Here is a 15,460-nt window from a genome sequence, read left to right on the forward strand (position 1 = left end):
AGTGCATCCCTTGAGGTATCTCAGGGATCTCATGATGAGAGGGGTCTCTTGTCTGCTCCATCCTTTTCTTAGTAATGGGCTTGTCCTCATCAATGGGGATATCTCCTTCTATGTCAACTCCAACTGAATAACAGAGGTGACAAATGAGATGAGGAAAGGCTAACCTTGCTAAGGTAGAGGACTTGTCCGCCACCTTGTAGAGTTCTTGGGCTATGACCTCATGAACTTCCACTTCTTCTCCAATCATGATGCTATGAATCATGATGGCCCGGTCTAGAGTAACTTCGGACCGGTTGCTAGTGGGAATGATTGAGCGTTGGATAAACTCCAACCATCCTCTAGCCACGGGCTTGAGGTCATGCCTTCTCAATTGAACCGGCTTCCCTCTTGAATCTCTCTTCCATTGTGCGTCCTCTTCACATATGACTGTGAGGACTTGGTCCAACCTTTGATCAAAGTTGACCCTTCTAGTGTAAGGATGTTCATCTCCTTACATCATGGGCAAGTTGAATGCTAACCTTACATTTTCCGGACTAAAATCCAAGTATTTCCCCCGAACCATAGTAAGATAATTCTTTGGATCCGGGTTCACACTTTGATCATGGTTCTTGGTGATCCATGCATTGGCATAGAACTCTTGAACCATCAAGATTTCAACTTGTTGAATGGGGTTGGTAAGCACTTCCCAACCTCTTCTTCGGATCTCATGGCGGATCTCCGGATATTCACCCTTTTGAGTGAAAAGGGGACCTCGGGGATCACCTTCTTCAAGGCCACAACTTCATAGAAGTGGTCTTGATGCACCCTTGAGATGAATCTATCCATCTCCCATGACTCGGAAGTGGAAGCTTTTGCCTTCCCTTTCCTCTTTCTAGAGGTTTCTCCGGCCTTGGATGCCATAAATGGTTATGGAAAAACAAAAAGCAATGCTTTTACCACACCAAACTTAAAAGGTTTGCTCGTCCTCGAGCAAAAGAAGAAGGAAGAGAGTAGAAGAAGAAGAAATGAGGAAGAAGAGTGATGGTGTTGTATTCGGCCAAAGAGGGGGAGAAGAGGTTCGGCCATTATGGGTGGGTTTGGGAGGGAAAGTGGTTTGAATTTGAAGGGTGAGGTTGGTGGGGTTTTATGAAGGATGGACGTGAGTGGTGAAGAGAAAGATAGGATTTGATAGGTGAGGGGTTTTTGGGGAAGAGGTATTGAGGTGATTGGTGAATGGGTGAAGAAGAGAGAGAGTGGTGGGGTTGGTGGGGATCCTGTGGGGTCCACATATCCTGTGGTGTCAAGGAAAAGTCATCCCTACACCAAATGGCATTCAAAATCACGTTTTGAGCCATTTCTGGCGTTAAACGCCGGGCTGGTGCCCATTCCTGGCGTTTAACGCCAGGTTCTTGCCCTTTTCTGGCGTTTAACGCCAGTCTGGTGCCCCTTTCTGGCGTTAAACGCCCAGAATGGTGCCAGACTGGGCGTTAAACGCCCAACTGCTAGCCTCACTGGCGTTTAAACGCTAGTGGGTTCTTCCTCCAGGGTGTGCAGTTTTTCTTCCTGTTTTTCATTCTGTTTTTGCTTTTTCAATTGATTTTGTGACTTCTTATGATCATCAACCTACAAAAAACATAAAATAACAAAAGAAAATATATAAAATATAATCATTGGGTTGCCTCCCAACAAGTGCTTCTTTAATGTCAGTAGCTTGACAGAGGGCTCTCATGGAGCCTCACAGATACTCAGAGCAATGTTGGAACCTCCCAACACCAAACTTAGAGTTTGAATGTGGGGGTTCAACACCAAACTTAGAGTTTGGTTGTGGCCTCCCAACACCAAACTTAGAGTTTGACTGTGGGGGCTCTGTTTGACTCTGAATTGGGAGAAGCTCTTCATGCTTCCTCTCCATGGTGACAGAGGGATATCCTTGAGCCTTAAATACAAAGGATTCTTCATTCACTTGAATGATCAATTCACCTCCATCAACATCAATCACAGCCTTTACTGTGGCTAGGAAGGGTCTGCCAAGGATGATGGATTCATCCATGCATTTCCCAGTCTCTAGGACTATGAAATCAGTAGGGATGTAGTGGTCTTCAATCTTTACCAAAACATTCTCTACAAGTCCATGAGCTTGTTTTCTTGAGTTGTCTGCCATCTCTAGTGAGATTCTTGCAGCTTGTACCTCAAAGATCCCTAGCTTCTCCATTACAGAGAGAGGCATGAGGTTTACACTTGACCCTAAGTCACATAGAGCCTTCTTGAAGGTCATGGTGCCTATGGTACAAGGTATTGAAAACTTCCCAGGATCTTGTTTCTTTTGAGGTAATTTCTGCCTAGACAAGTCATCCAGTTCTTTGGTGAGCAAAGGAGGTTCATCCTCCCAAGTCTCATTTCCAAATAACTTGTCATTTAGCTTCATGATTGCTCCAAGGTATTTAGCAACTTGCTCTTCAGTGACATACTCATCCTCTTCAGAGGAGGAATACTCATCAGAGCTCATGAAAGGCAGAAGTAAGTCCAATGGAATCTCTATGGTCTCATTTTGAGCCTCAGATTCCCATGGTTCCTCATTAGGGAACTCATTGGAGGTCAGTGCACGCCCATTGAGGTCTTCCTCAGTGGCATTCACTGCCTCTTCTTCCTCTCCAAATTCGGCCATGTTGATGGCCTTGCACTCTCCTTTTGGATTTTCTTCTGTATTGCTTGGGAGAGTACTAGGGGGAGTTCAGTAATTTTCTTGCTCAGCTGCCCCACTTGTGCCTCCAAGTTCCTAATGGAGGACCTTGTTTCAGTCATGAAACTTTGAGTGGTTTTGATTAGATCAGAGACCATGGTTGCTAAGTCAGAGGGGTTCTGCTTAGAATTCTCTGTCTATTGCTGAGAAGATGATGGAAAAGGCTTGCCATTGCTAAACCTGTTTCTTCCACCATTGTTGTTGTTGAAACCTTGTTGAGGTTTCTCTTGATTCTTCCATAAGAAATTTGGGTGATTTCTCCATGAAGAATTATAGGTGTTTCCATAGGGTTCTCCTAAGTAATTCACCTCTTCCATTGAAGGGTTCTCAGGATCATAAGCTTCTTCTTCAGATGAAGCATCCTTAGTACTGCTTGGTGCATTTTGCATTCCAGACAGACTTTGAGAAATCAAATTGACTTGTTGAGTCAATATTTTGTTCTGAGCCAATATGGCATTCAGAGTGTCAATCTCAAGAACTCCTTTCTTCTGACTAGTCCCATTGTTCACAGGATTCCTTTCAGAAGTGTACATGAATTGGTTATTTGCAACCATTTCAGTGAGCTCTTGAGCTTCTGTAGGCGTCTTCTTCAGATGAAGAGATCCTCCAGCAGAGCTATCCAAAGACATCTTGGATAGTTCAGAGAGACCATCATAGAAAATACCTATGATGCTCCATTCAGAAAGCATGTCTGAGGGACATTTTCTGATTAATTGTTTGTATCTTTCCCAAGCTTCATAGAGGGATTCTCCATCCTTCTGTCTGAAGGTTTGGACTTCCACTCTAAGCTTACTCAATTTTTTAGGTGGAAAGAACTTTGCCAAGAAGGCATTGACTAGCTTTTCCCAAGAGTCCAGGCTTTCTTTAGGTTGTGAGTCCAACCATATTCTAGCTCTGTCTCTTACAGCAAAAGGGAATAGCATCAGTCTGTAGACCTCAGGGTCAACCCCATTAGTCTTGACTGTGTCACAGATTTGCAAGAACTCAGCTAAAAACTAATGAGGATCTTCCAGTGGAAGTCCATGGAACTTGCAATTCTGTTGCATTAGAGAAACTAATTGAGGCTTAAGCTCAAAGTTGTTTGCTCCAATGGCAGGGATAGAGATGCTTCTCCCATAGAAGTCGGGAGTAGGTGCAGTAAAGTCACCCAGCACCTTCCTTGCATTGTTAGCATTGTTGTTGTTTTCGGCTGCCATGGGTTCTTCTTCTTTGAAGAATTCGGTCAGGTCCTCAACAGAGAGTTGTGCCTTAGCTTCTCTTAGCTTCCGCTTCAAGGTCCTTTCAGGTTCAGGGTCAGCTTCAACAAGAATGCCTTTGTCTCTGCTCCTGCTCATATGAAAGAGAAGAGAACAAGAAAACGTAGAATCCTCTATGTCACAGTATAGAGATTCCTTGAGGTGTCAGAGGAAAAGAAAAATAGAGGAAGGAGGTATAAGAATTCGAACTTGATTAGATAGAGTTCGAATTGTACATTAAGAAGGAGTTACACTCCATAAATAGAAGGATGTGAGAAGAGGGGAAGTAATTTTCGAAAATTGAGTAAAAGATTTTGAAAACATTCTGAAAAACACTAATTGATTTTCGAAAATAAAAGTGGGGAAGAAATCAAGTGATTTTTGAAAAAGATTTTGAAATTAGAAATCAAAAAGATTTGATTGAAAACTATTTTGAAAAAGATGTGGTTAAGAAAATATGATTGGTTTTTAAAAAGGTGTGATTGAGAAGATATGATTTGAAAAACATTTTAAAAAAAATTTGATTTTAAAAATTAATGACTTGCCTAACAAGAAAAGATATGATTCAAACATTAAACCTTTCTCAACAGAAAAGGTAACAAACTTGAGATGTTCAATCAAATCATTAATTGTTAGTAAGTATCTTTGAAAAAGGAAAGAAATTGATTTTGAAAACATTTGATTGAAAAGATATGATTTGAAAAAGATTTGATTTTGAAAAACTTTGAAAACTTGAAAAAAATTGATTTTGAAAACAAAATCCTCCCCCTTGTGCCATCCTGGCGTTAAACGCCCAGAATGGTATCCATTCTGGCGTTTAACGCCCAAAATGCTACCTTTTTGGGCGTTAAACGCCCAACCAGGTACCCTGGCTGGCGTTTAAACGCCAGTCTGTCCTTCTTCACTGGGCGTTTTGAACGCCCAGCTTTTTCTGTGTAATTCCTCTGCTGCATGTTTTGAATCTTCAATTCCCTGTACTATTGACTTGAAAATAGAACCAAGATCAAATAAACAAGGCATGCAAGACACCAAACTTAAGATTAGACACTAGACTCAAACAAGAAACATAAAATCTTTTTGGTTTTTATGATTTTAAAATTTTTTGTGCTTTTTTTTTTTCGAAAATTATTTGAAAAAGAAAATAAAGGTTTCAGAATTCTCAATTTGAATTTCCAGGAATCATTGCAATGCTAGTCTAAGACTCCGGTCCAGGAATTAGACATGGCTTCACAGCCAGCCAAGCTTTCAAAGAAAGCTTCGGTCCAAAACACTAGACATGGCCAATGGCCAGCCAAGCCTTAGCAGATCATTGCTCCAATAGCAAGATTGATAGAGATCAATAAGCTATTGTGATGATTAGTTGAAACCTCGGTCCAATAAGATTAGACATGGCTTCTCAGCCAGCCAGATTTCAGCAGATCATCATGAAACTCTAGAATTCATTCTTAAGAACTCTGAAGAAAAATACCTAATCTAAGCAACAAGATGAACCGTCAGTTGTCCATACACAAACAATCCCCGGCAACGGCGCCAAAAACTTGGTGCACGAAATTGTGATCACTACTTTTCACAGAACAAATAATCCTTAGTAATGGCTCCAAAGACTTGGTGCTCGATACCATGGCATAAACACAACTTCGCACAACTAACCAGCAAGTGCACTGGGTCGTACAAGTAATAAACCTTACGCGAGTAAGGGTCGATCCCACGGAGATTGTTGCTATGAAGCAAGCTATGGTCACCTTGTAAATCTCAGTCATGCAGACTCAAATGGGTATAGATGATGAACGAATAAAACATAAAGATAAAGATAGAGATACTTATGTATATCATTGGTAAGAGCTTCAGATAAGCGTATGAAGATGCCTTCCCTTCCGTCTCTCTGCTTTCCTACTGTCTTCATCCAATCCTTCTTACTCCTTTCCATGGCAAGCTCATGTAGGGTTTCACCGTTGTCAGTGGCTACCTCCCATCCTCTCAGTGAAAACGTTGCCTATGCTCTGTCACAGCATGGGTAATCAGCTGTCGGTTCTCGGTCAGGCCGGAATAGAATCCATCGATCCTTTTGCGTCTGTCACTAACGCCCCGCCTGCTAGGAGTTTGAAGCACGTCACAGTCATTCAATCATTGAATCCTACTCAGAATACCACAGACAAGGTTAGACCTTCCGGATTCTCTTGAATGCCGCCATCAGTTCTCGCCTATACCACGAAGACTCTGATCTCACGGAATGGCTGGCTCGTTTGTCAGGCGAGCACTCGGTTGTCAGGCGATCAACCATGCATCGTGTATCAGGAATCCAAGAGATAAACACTAGAGCCTTGATTGCTTGTAGAACAAAAGTGGTTGTCAGTCACCTTGTTCATGAGTGAGAATGATGATGAGTGTCACGGATCATCACATTCATCAAGTTGAAGAACAAGTGATATCTTGGACAAAGAACAAGCGGAATTGAATAGAAGAACAATAGTAATTGCATTAATACTCGAGGTACAGCAGAGCTCCACACCTTAATCTATGGTGTGTAGAAACTCCACCGTTGAAAATACATAAGAACAAGGTCTAGGCATGGCCGAATGGCCAGCCTCCCAAATGATCTAAGATAGCATGAAACTCAAAGATAGCTACCAAGATGTTTAATACAATTGTAAAAGGTCCTATATATAGAAAACTAGTAGCCTAGGGTGTACAGAGATGAGTAAATGACATAAAAATCCACTTCCGGGCCCACTTGGTGTGTGCTTGGGCTGAGCATTGAAGCATTTTCGTGTAGAGACTCTTCTTGGAGTTAAACGCCAGCTTTTATGCCAGTTTGGGCGTTTAACTCCCATTTAGGTGCCAGTTCCGGCGTTTAACGCTGGAAATTCTGTAGGTGACTTTGAACGCCGGTTTGGGCCATCAAATCTTGGGCAAAGTATGGACTATCATATATTGCTGGAAAGCCCAGGATGTCTACTTTCCAACACCGTTGAGAGCGCGCCAATTGGGCTTCTGTAGCTCCAGAAAATCTACTTCGAGTGCAGGGAGGTCAGAATCCAACAGCATCTGCAGTCCTTTTTAGTCTCTGGATCAGATTTTTGCTCAGATCCCTCAATTTCAGCCAGAAAATACCTGAAATCACAGAAAAATACACAAACTCATAGTAAAGTCCAGAAAAGTGAATTTTAACTAAAAACTAATAAAAATATACTAAGAACTCAACTAAAACTACCAAAAACATACTAAAAATAATGCCAAAAAGCGTACAAATTATCCGCTCATCACATATAAGGTGAAAATGATGTGTAGTTCATGAATTCTACCAAACTGAATATCACTATGAAGTGCATATAACTTGTTAAATGAACGCTTGTGAAAGCCGGGAACAAGGAGTTGAGACTCGAACCCTCGCCGGACGTGTATCCACTCTATGCGCTCAAGTGTATAGGGTTCGTCACTCAATCCTCTCCTAATCATGCTTTCCAAGATTTATTTTTCATCTAACAATCAACAATTACTTAATGCACGCTTACAAGTATCATGAGGTCTTATCATGGGGTGTAACATGGCTAGGGTGAAGGTAAGGATGCATATGGTCAAGTGAGCTTAAAATTTGAGTCCTTGATTAACCTAGAATCTCACTAGACACATAAAACAACCTATACAACTATAATACATTACCTAGCTACCCATGAGTTTCACTTTTTGCACACTCATGCATTCCTTTCAATTCACATCCCATATGCGTTGTTTTTACTACTTTGTCTTAGGGCATTTTATCCCCTTTCATTGCCTTTATTTTTTTTCCATATATATATATACATATATATATATATATATGTATATATGTATATATATATATACATATGAAATTCATAGATTCTCATACATTCTTTTCTTTTCTTTTTCATACATTCTCATATATACACATATGAAATTCTTCTCTCTTTTTTTTCGGTCCCCTTTCAATGCATATGGTTCAATCATTCAATACATGAGTATGTTCCCAAAACCTAGAATTTAAATTATAATACACCTTTATATCTACCCATGTTCCCAAGTATACCCTCCCAATCGAATGATACACATCCTAAATCACCTAAGCTAATCAAGGATCCAAATTTAGGGACATTTATAGTTTTTCACTTAGGGTTGTTGATGTGCACTTTTTAGGAACAAAGAGGGTTTATCATAGGCTCAAAGTTGGTTAACAATGGTAGATAAAAGGGTTAAGGCCGTTTGGGAAAAGTGACTATTGAAATGATGGCCTCGATCATGTAAATGCATTCATACACAAAGTAATGGATATATAGAATCTAACAAAGCAACGATTGCAATCATAGAGAGAAAATAATGAACACAAGAATGGAAATTAATGGATAGAAGATATAACCACACAATAGGCTCAAAACTTACATGCTTGTGTTCTTAGCTCAATCACTATGTTCCAAAATACATTCTTGAAGCAAGTTTTTCGCAAAAAGAAGTATTTTTCAAAATTGGTAGGGTACCCCAAAACACAGTTTCTTGGGGAAGAAGTTATTATTTGACCAAGCAACTCTATAGAGACTTACTACCATGCAAGGAATATTTACAAGCAAGACTAACTACACATGTGATGAGCGGATAATTTATACGCTTTTTGGCATTGTTTTTAGGTAGTTTTTAGTAGGATCTAGCTACTTTTAGGGATGTTTTTCTTAGTTTTCATGAAAAATTCACATTTCTGGACTTTACTATGAGTTTGTGTATTTTTCTATGATTTCAAATATTTTCTGGCTGAAATTGAGGGACCTGAGCAAAACTCTGATAAGAAGGCTGACAAAGAACTGCTGATGTTGTTGGATTCTGACCTCCCTGCACTCGAAATGGATTTTCTAGAGCTACAGAACTCCAAATGGCGCTCTCTCAACGGCGTTGGAAAGTAGACATCTAAAGCTTTCCAGAAATATATAATAGTCCATACTTTGTTCAAGCTTAGATGACGCAAACTGGTGTTCAACGCCAGTTCCATGCTGCATTCTGGAGTAAAACGCCAGAAACACATCACAAACCAGAGTTAAATGCCAAAAACACGTTACAACTTGGCGTTTAACTCCAAGAGAAGCCTGTACACGTGTAAAGCTCAAGTTCAGCCCAAGCACACACTAAAGTGGGCCCCGAAAGTGGATTTCTACACTTAGACTTATTTTTGTAAATCCTAGTAGCTAGTCTAGTATAAATAGGACATTTTACTATTGTATTAGACATCGGAGATTTTACATCTTTGATCACATTTGGGGGCTGGCCATTCGGCCATGCCTGGACCTTCATCACTTATGTATTTTCAACGGTGGAGTTTTTACACACCATAGATTAAGGGTGTGGAGCTCTGCTATACCTCGAGTTTTAATGCAATTACTACTATTTTCTATTCAATTCAGCTTATTATTGTTCCAAGATATCCGTTGCACTTCAACCTGATGGATGTGATGATCCGTGACACTCATCATCATCCATCCTTATGAACGCATGATTGACAACCACTTCCATTCTACCTTAGAACGAGTGCATATCTCTTGGATTCCTTGATTAGAATCTTCGTGGTATAAGCTAGAATTATTGGCGGCCATTCCTGAGAATCCGGAAGGTCTAAACCTTGTCTGTGGTATTTTGAGTAGGATTCAGGGATTGAATGACTGTGAGGAGCTTCAAACTCGCGATTGTTGGGCGTGATGACAAATGCAAAAGAATCAATGGATTTTATTCCGACATGATCGAGAACCGACAGATGATTAGCCGTGCTGTGACAAGAGCATTTGGACCATTTTCACTGAGAGGATAGGATGTAGCCATTGACAACGGTGATGCCCTACATACAGCTTGCCATGGAAAGGAGTATGAAGGATTGAAAGTAAGAAAGCAGTATGTTGTAGAGATTGAACAGGGACAAAGCATCTCCATACACTTATCTGAAATTCCCGCCAATGATTTACTATTTCTATACTTATTTTATGATTTATTTATTATTAATTTCGAAAACTACTATAACCATTTGAATCCACCTAAATGAGATTTGCAAGATGACCATAGATTGCTTCATACCAACAATCTCCGTGGGCTCGACCCTTACTCACGTAAGGTATTACTTGGACGACCCAGTGCACTTGCTGGTTAGTTGTGCGAAGTTGTGACAAAGTGTGATTTACGTTTAAGAGCGCTACCAAGTTTTTGGCGCCATTGTTGATGATCACAATTTCGTGCACCAAGTTTTTGGCGCCGTTGCCGGGGATTGTTCGAGTTTGGACAACTGACGGTTCATTTTGTTGGTCAGATTAGGTAATTTTCGTTTCAAAAAGTTTTCAAAAATCTTTTCAAAAAATTTTTTTCTTCTTTTTCGTTTTTCTAAAAATAATTTTCGAAAAATCCAAAAAAAAAAAATAAAATCATAAAAACCAAAAATATTTTTGTGTTTCTTGTTTGAGTCTTGAGTCAATTTTTAAGTTTGGTGTCAGTTGCATGTTTCTATGTTTCTTGCATTTTTTTCCGAAAATACTCATGCATGGTGTTCTTCATGATCTTCAAGTTGTTCTTGACAAGTCTTCTTGTTTGATCTTCATATTTTCTTGTTTTGTGTTTTTTGTTGTTTTTCATATGTATTTTTGCATTCATAGTGTCTAAGCATTGAAGATTTCTAAGTTTGGTGTCTTGCATGTTTTTCATTTCTTGAAAATTTTTCAAAAATATGTTCTTGATGCTCATCTTGACATTCAAAGTGTTCTTGGTGTTCATCTTGACATTCATAGTGTTCTTGCATGCATTATGTGTTTTGATCTTGCATTTTCATGTTTTGAGTCATTTTTGTTGTTTTTCTCTCTCATCATTAAAAATTCAAAAAAAAAATAAAAAAAATATCTTCCCCTTATTTCTCTTAAAATTTCAAAAATTTGAGTTGACTTAGTCAAAATATTTTAAAACTTAGTTATTTCTTATAAGTCAAGTCAAATTTTCAATTTTAAAAATTCTATCTTTTCAAAATCTTTTTAAAAAAAATAAAATCTTTTTCATTTTTTTATAATTTTCAAAATTTAAAATTATTTTTCAAAATTTTTTTCTTATCTTTATTTCAAAATTTTGAAAACTTTACTAACAATTAATGTGATTGATTAAAAAATTTGAAGTTTGTTACTTTCTTGTTAAGAAAGGTTCAATATTTAAATTCTAGAGTCATATTTTTTAGTTTCTTGTTAGTCAAGTAATCAATTTTAATTTTAAAAATCAAATCTTTTTCAAAATATATTTTCAATCATATCTTTTTAATCATATCTTTTTCAAATCATATCTTTTTCAAAATTGATTTCAAAAATTTTTTTTAACTTCCTATCTTTTCAAAAATTGAATTTCAAATCTTTTTCAACTAACTAATTGACTTTTTGTTTGTTTCTTATCTTTTTCAAAACCACCTAACTACTTTCCTCTCTCTAATTTTCAAAAATTACCTCCCTCTTTTTCAAAATTTTTTTTTAACTAATTGTTTCAAATTTTAATTTTTATTTTATTTCTTCTCTTAATTTTTGAAAATCACTAACCCTTTTTTTAAAATTTTATTTTCAAATTTCTCCCTCTCTCATCTCTTTCTATTTATTTATTCATTTACTAACACTTATCTTCCACTCAAGAATTTGAACCCACTCTCTTCCCCCTTGTGTTTGGATTCTTACCTTTTCACTTCTTCTATTCTTCTCTTCTTCTACTAACATAAAGGAATCTTTTTACTGTGGTAAAGAGGATCCCTATTATTATTTTCTATTCCCTTCTTTTTCATATGTGCAGGGGCAGGGACAAGAATATTCTTGTTGAAGCAGATCCTGAACCTGAAAGGACTATGAAGAGGAAACTAAGATAAGCTAAATTACAACGATCCAGAGACAACCTTACAGAAATTTTCAAAAAGAGAGAGGAGATGGCAGCCGAAAATAATAATGTAAGGAGGATGCTTGGTGACTATACTACACCTACTTCCAGAAGCATCTCAATCCCTGCCATTGGAGCAAACAATTTTGAGCAGAAACCTCAACTAGTTGCTCTAATGCAACGGAACTGCAAGTTTCATGGACTTTCATAAGAAGATCCCTATCAGTTTTTAACTGAGTTCTTGTAGATCTATGAGACTGTTAAGACTAATGGAGTAGATCCTGAAGTCTACAGGCTCATGCTTTTCCCTTTTGCTGTAAGAGATACAGCTAGAACATGGTTGGACTCTCAACCTAAAGATAGCCTGGACTCTTGGGATACGCTGGTCACGGCCTTCTTGGCTAAGTTTTTTCCTCCTCAAAAGCTGAGCAAGCTTAGAGTGGATGTTCAGACCTTCAAACAAAAAGATGGTGAATCCCTCTATGAAGCTTGGGAAAGATACAAGTAGATGACCAAAAGGGTCCTTTTGACATGCTTTTAGAGTGGACCATTCTGGATATATTCTATTATGGTCTATCTGAGTTCTCTAAGATGTCACTGGACCATTCTGCAGGTGGATCCATTCACCTAAAGAAAACGCCTGCAGAAGCTCAAGAACTTATTGACATGGTTGCAAATAACCAGTTCATGTACACTTCTGAGAGGAATTCTGTGAATAATGGGACGCCTCAGAGAAAGGGAATTCTTGAAATTGATGCTCTGAATGCCATATTGGCTCAGAATAAAATGTTGACTCAGCAAGTCAACATAATTTCTCAAAGTCTGAATGGATGGCAAAATACATCCAACAGTACTAAAGAGGCATCTTCTGAAGAAGAAGCCTATGATCCTGAGAACCCTGCAATGGCAGAGGTAAATTACATGGGTGAATGGTGCATGAAATCACAATCACACTTTTGTAATTCCGCACAACTAACCAGCAAGTGCACTGGGTCGTCCAAGTAATACCTTACGTGAGTAAGGGTCGATCCCACGGAGATTGTCGGCTTGAGGTAAGCTATGGTTATCTTGTAACTCTTAGTCAGGATATCAATAACTCTAAGATTTAATTGTAAAAGGTAAAAGAACATGAAACAAATACTTGTTTTGCAGTAATGGAGAACAGGTTGAGGTTTTGGAGATGCTATATCTTTTGAATCTCTACTCTCCTACTGTCTTCTTCTTCATGCACGCAAGGCTCCTTCCATGGTAAGCTGTATGTTGGGTTTCACCATTGTCAATGGCTACCTCCCATCCTCTCAGTGAAAATGTTCAATGCACGCTGTCACCGCACGGCTACTCATCTGTCGGTTCTCGATCATGTCGGAATAGAATCTAGTGATTCTTTTGTGTCTGTCACTAACGCCCAACACTCGCGAGTTTGAAGCTCGTCATAGTCATTCAATCCTCGAATCCTACTCGGAATACCACAGACAAGGTTTAGACTTTTCGGATTCTCAAGAATGGCCGCCAATGGGTTCTAGCTTATACCACGAAGATTTTGCTTAAGGAATCCAAGAGATACACACTCAAACGAAGGTAGAACGGAGGTGGTTGTCAGACACACGTTCATAGGTGAGAATGGTGATGAGTGTCACAGATCATCATATTCATCAGGTTGAAGAACAAGTGGTATCTTAGAATAGAAGCAAGCGTGATTGAATGAAAAATAGTAGTAATTGCATTAGTCCATCAAGACACAGCAGAGCTCCTCACCCCCAACCATGGGGTTTAGAGACTCATGCCGTAGAAGATACAATATGAAATGTGTAATGTGTCATGAGATGAAGATACAATAGCAAAAAGTCCTATTTATAGTGAACTAGTGATCTAGGGTTTACAAGAATGAGTAAATGACGTAAAAATCCACTTTCGGGGTCCACTTGGTGTGTGCTTGGGCTGAGCATTGAAGCTTTCATGTGTAGAGACTTTTCCTGGAGTTAAACGCCAGCTTTTGTGCCAGTTTGGGCATTTAACTCCAACTTTTGTGCCAGTTCCGGCGTTAAACGCTAGGAATTCTGAAGCTGATTTGGAACGCCAGTTTGGGCCATCAATTCTTGAGCAAAGTATCAACTATTATATATTTCTGAAAAGCCCAGGATGTCTACTTTCAAACACAATTTAGAGCGCGCCGATTGGGCTTTTGTAGCTCCAGAAAATTTACTTCGAGTGCAGGGAGGTCAAAATCCAACAGCATCTGTAGTCCTTTTTCAGCCTCTAAATCAGATTTTTGCTCAGGTCCCTCAATTTCAGCCAGAAAATACCTGAAATCACAGAAAAACACACAAACTCATAGAAAAGTCCAGAAAAGTGAATTTTAATTAAAAACTAAAAAAATATAATAAAAACTAACTAAAACGTACTAAAAATATACTAAAAATAGTGCCAAAAAGCGTATAAATTATCCGCTCATCAGTGAACCTTATGGGAACACCTATAATTCCTCATAGAGAAATCATCCAAATTTCTCATGGAAGGATCAACAAAAGCCTCAACAAGGCTTTAATAATAGTGGAAGAAGCAGGCTTAGCAATAGCAAGCCTTTTCCATCATCTTCTTAGCAACAGACAGAGAATTCTGAGCAGAGCACCTCTAGCTTAGCAAACAAAGTCTCTGATTTGTCTAAGGCCACTTTAAGTTTCATGAGTGAAACAAGGTCATCCATCAGAAATTTGGAGGCACAAGTGGGTCAGCTGAGTAAGAAAATCATTGAAACTCCTCCTAGTACTCTCCCAAGCAATACAGAAGAGAATCCAAAAAGAGAGTGCAAGGCCATTGATATTGTCAATATGGCTGAATTCAAGGAGGAAGGGGAGGACGTGAATCCCAGTGAGGAAGACCTCATGGGACGTCTCTCAAGAAAAAAGGAGTTCCCTATTGAGGACCTAAAGGAATCTGAGGCTCATATAGAAACCACAGAGATTCCATTAAACCTCCTTCTGCCATTCATGAGCTCTGAAGACTTGGAAAGGTGAACCTCCCTTGCTCATTAGTGAACTAGAAACTTGGGTTCAGCAAACTCTACCTCAAAAGAAATAGGATCCTGGTAAATTCTCAATACCCTGTACCACAGGCACCATGACCTTTGAGAAGGCTCTATGTGACCTAGGGTCAGGTATAAATCTTATGCCACTCTCTGTAATGGAGAAGCTGGGGATCTTTGAGGTACAGGCTGCCATAGTCTCATTACAAATGGTAGACAAGTCAGTAAGACAAGCTTATGGATTGGTAGAGGACGTGTTAGTGAAGGTTAAAGGCCTTTACATCCCTGCTGATTTCATAATATAAGACACTAGGGAGGAAGAGGATGAATGCATCATCCTTGAAAGACCATTCCTAGCCACAGCTGGAGCTGTGATTGATATTGACAGAGGAGAGCTAGTCCTTCAATTAAATGGGGACTACCTTGTGTTTAAAGCTCAAGGATCTTCTTCTGCAACCATGGAGAGGAAGCATAAAAAGCTTCTCTCAATACAGAGTCAAACAGAGCCCCCACAATCAAACTCTAAGTTTGGTGTTGGGAGGCCACAACTAAACTCTAAGTTTGATGTTAAACCCCCACATTCAAACTCTAAGTTTGGTGTTGGGAGTCCAC

At 39.0% G+C, this 15,460-nt stretch overlaps 1 non-coding gene across 1 annotated transcript; it reads left to right on the top strand.

The window, feature by feature from the left end:
- The first annotated feature begins 3,402 nt into the window (after positions 1 to 3,402).
- Positions 3,403 to 3,510, top strand: LOC130958459 (small nucleolar RNA R71). Its single transcript, XR_009077579.1, has one exon. It is a non-coding gene; the product is annotated as a small nucleolar RNA R71 (small nucleolar RNA).
- The last annotated feature ends 11,950 nt before the right edge of the window (positions 3,511 to 15,460 follow it).

This window comes from Arachis stenosperma, chromosome 10 (assembly GCF_014773155.1).
Source record: "Arachis stenosperma cultivar V10309 chromosome 10, arast.V10309.gnm1.PFL2, whole genome shotgun sequence".
NCBI lineage: Eukaryota > Viridiplantae > Streptophyta > Magnoliopsida > Fabales > Fabaceae > Arachis > Arachis stenosperma.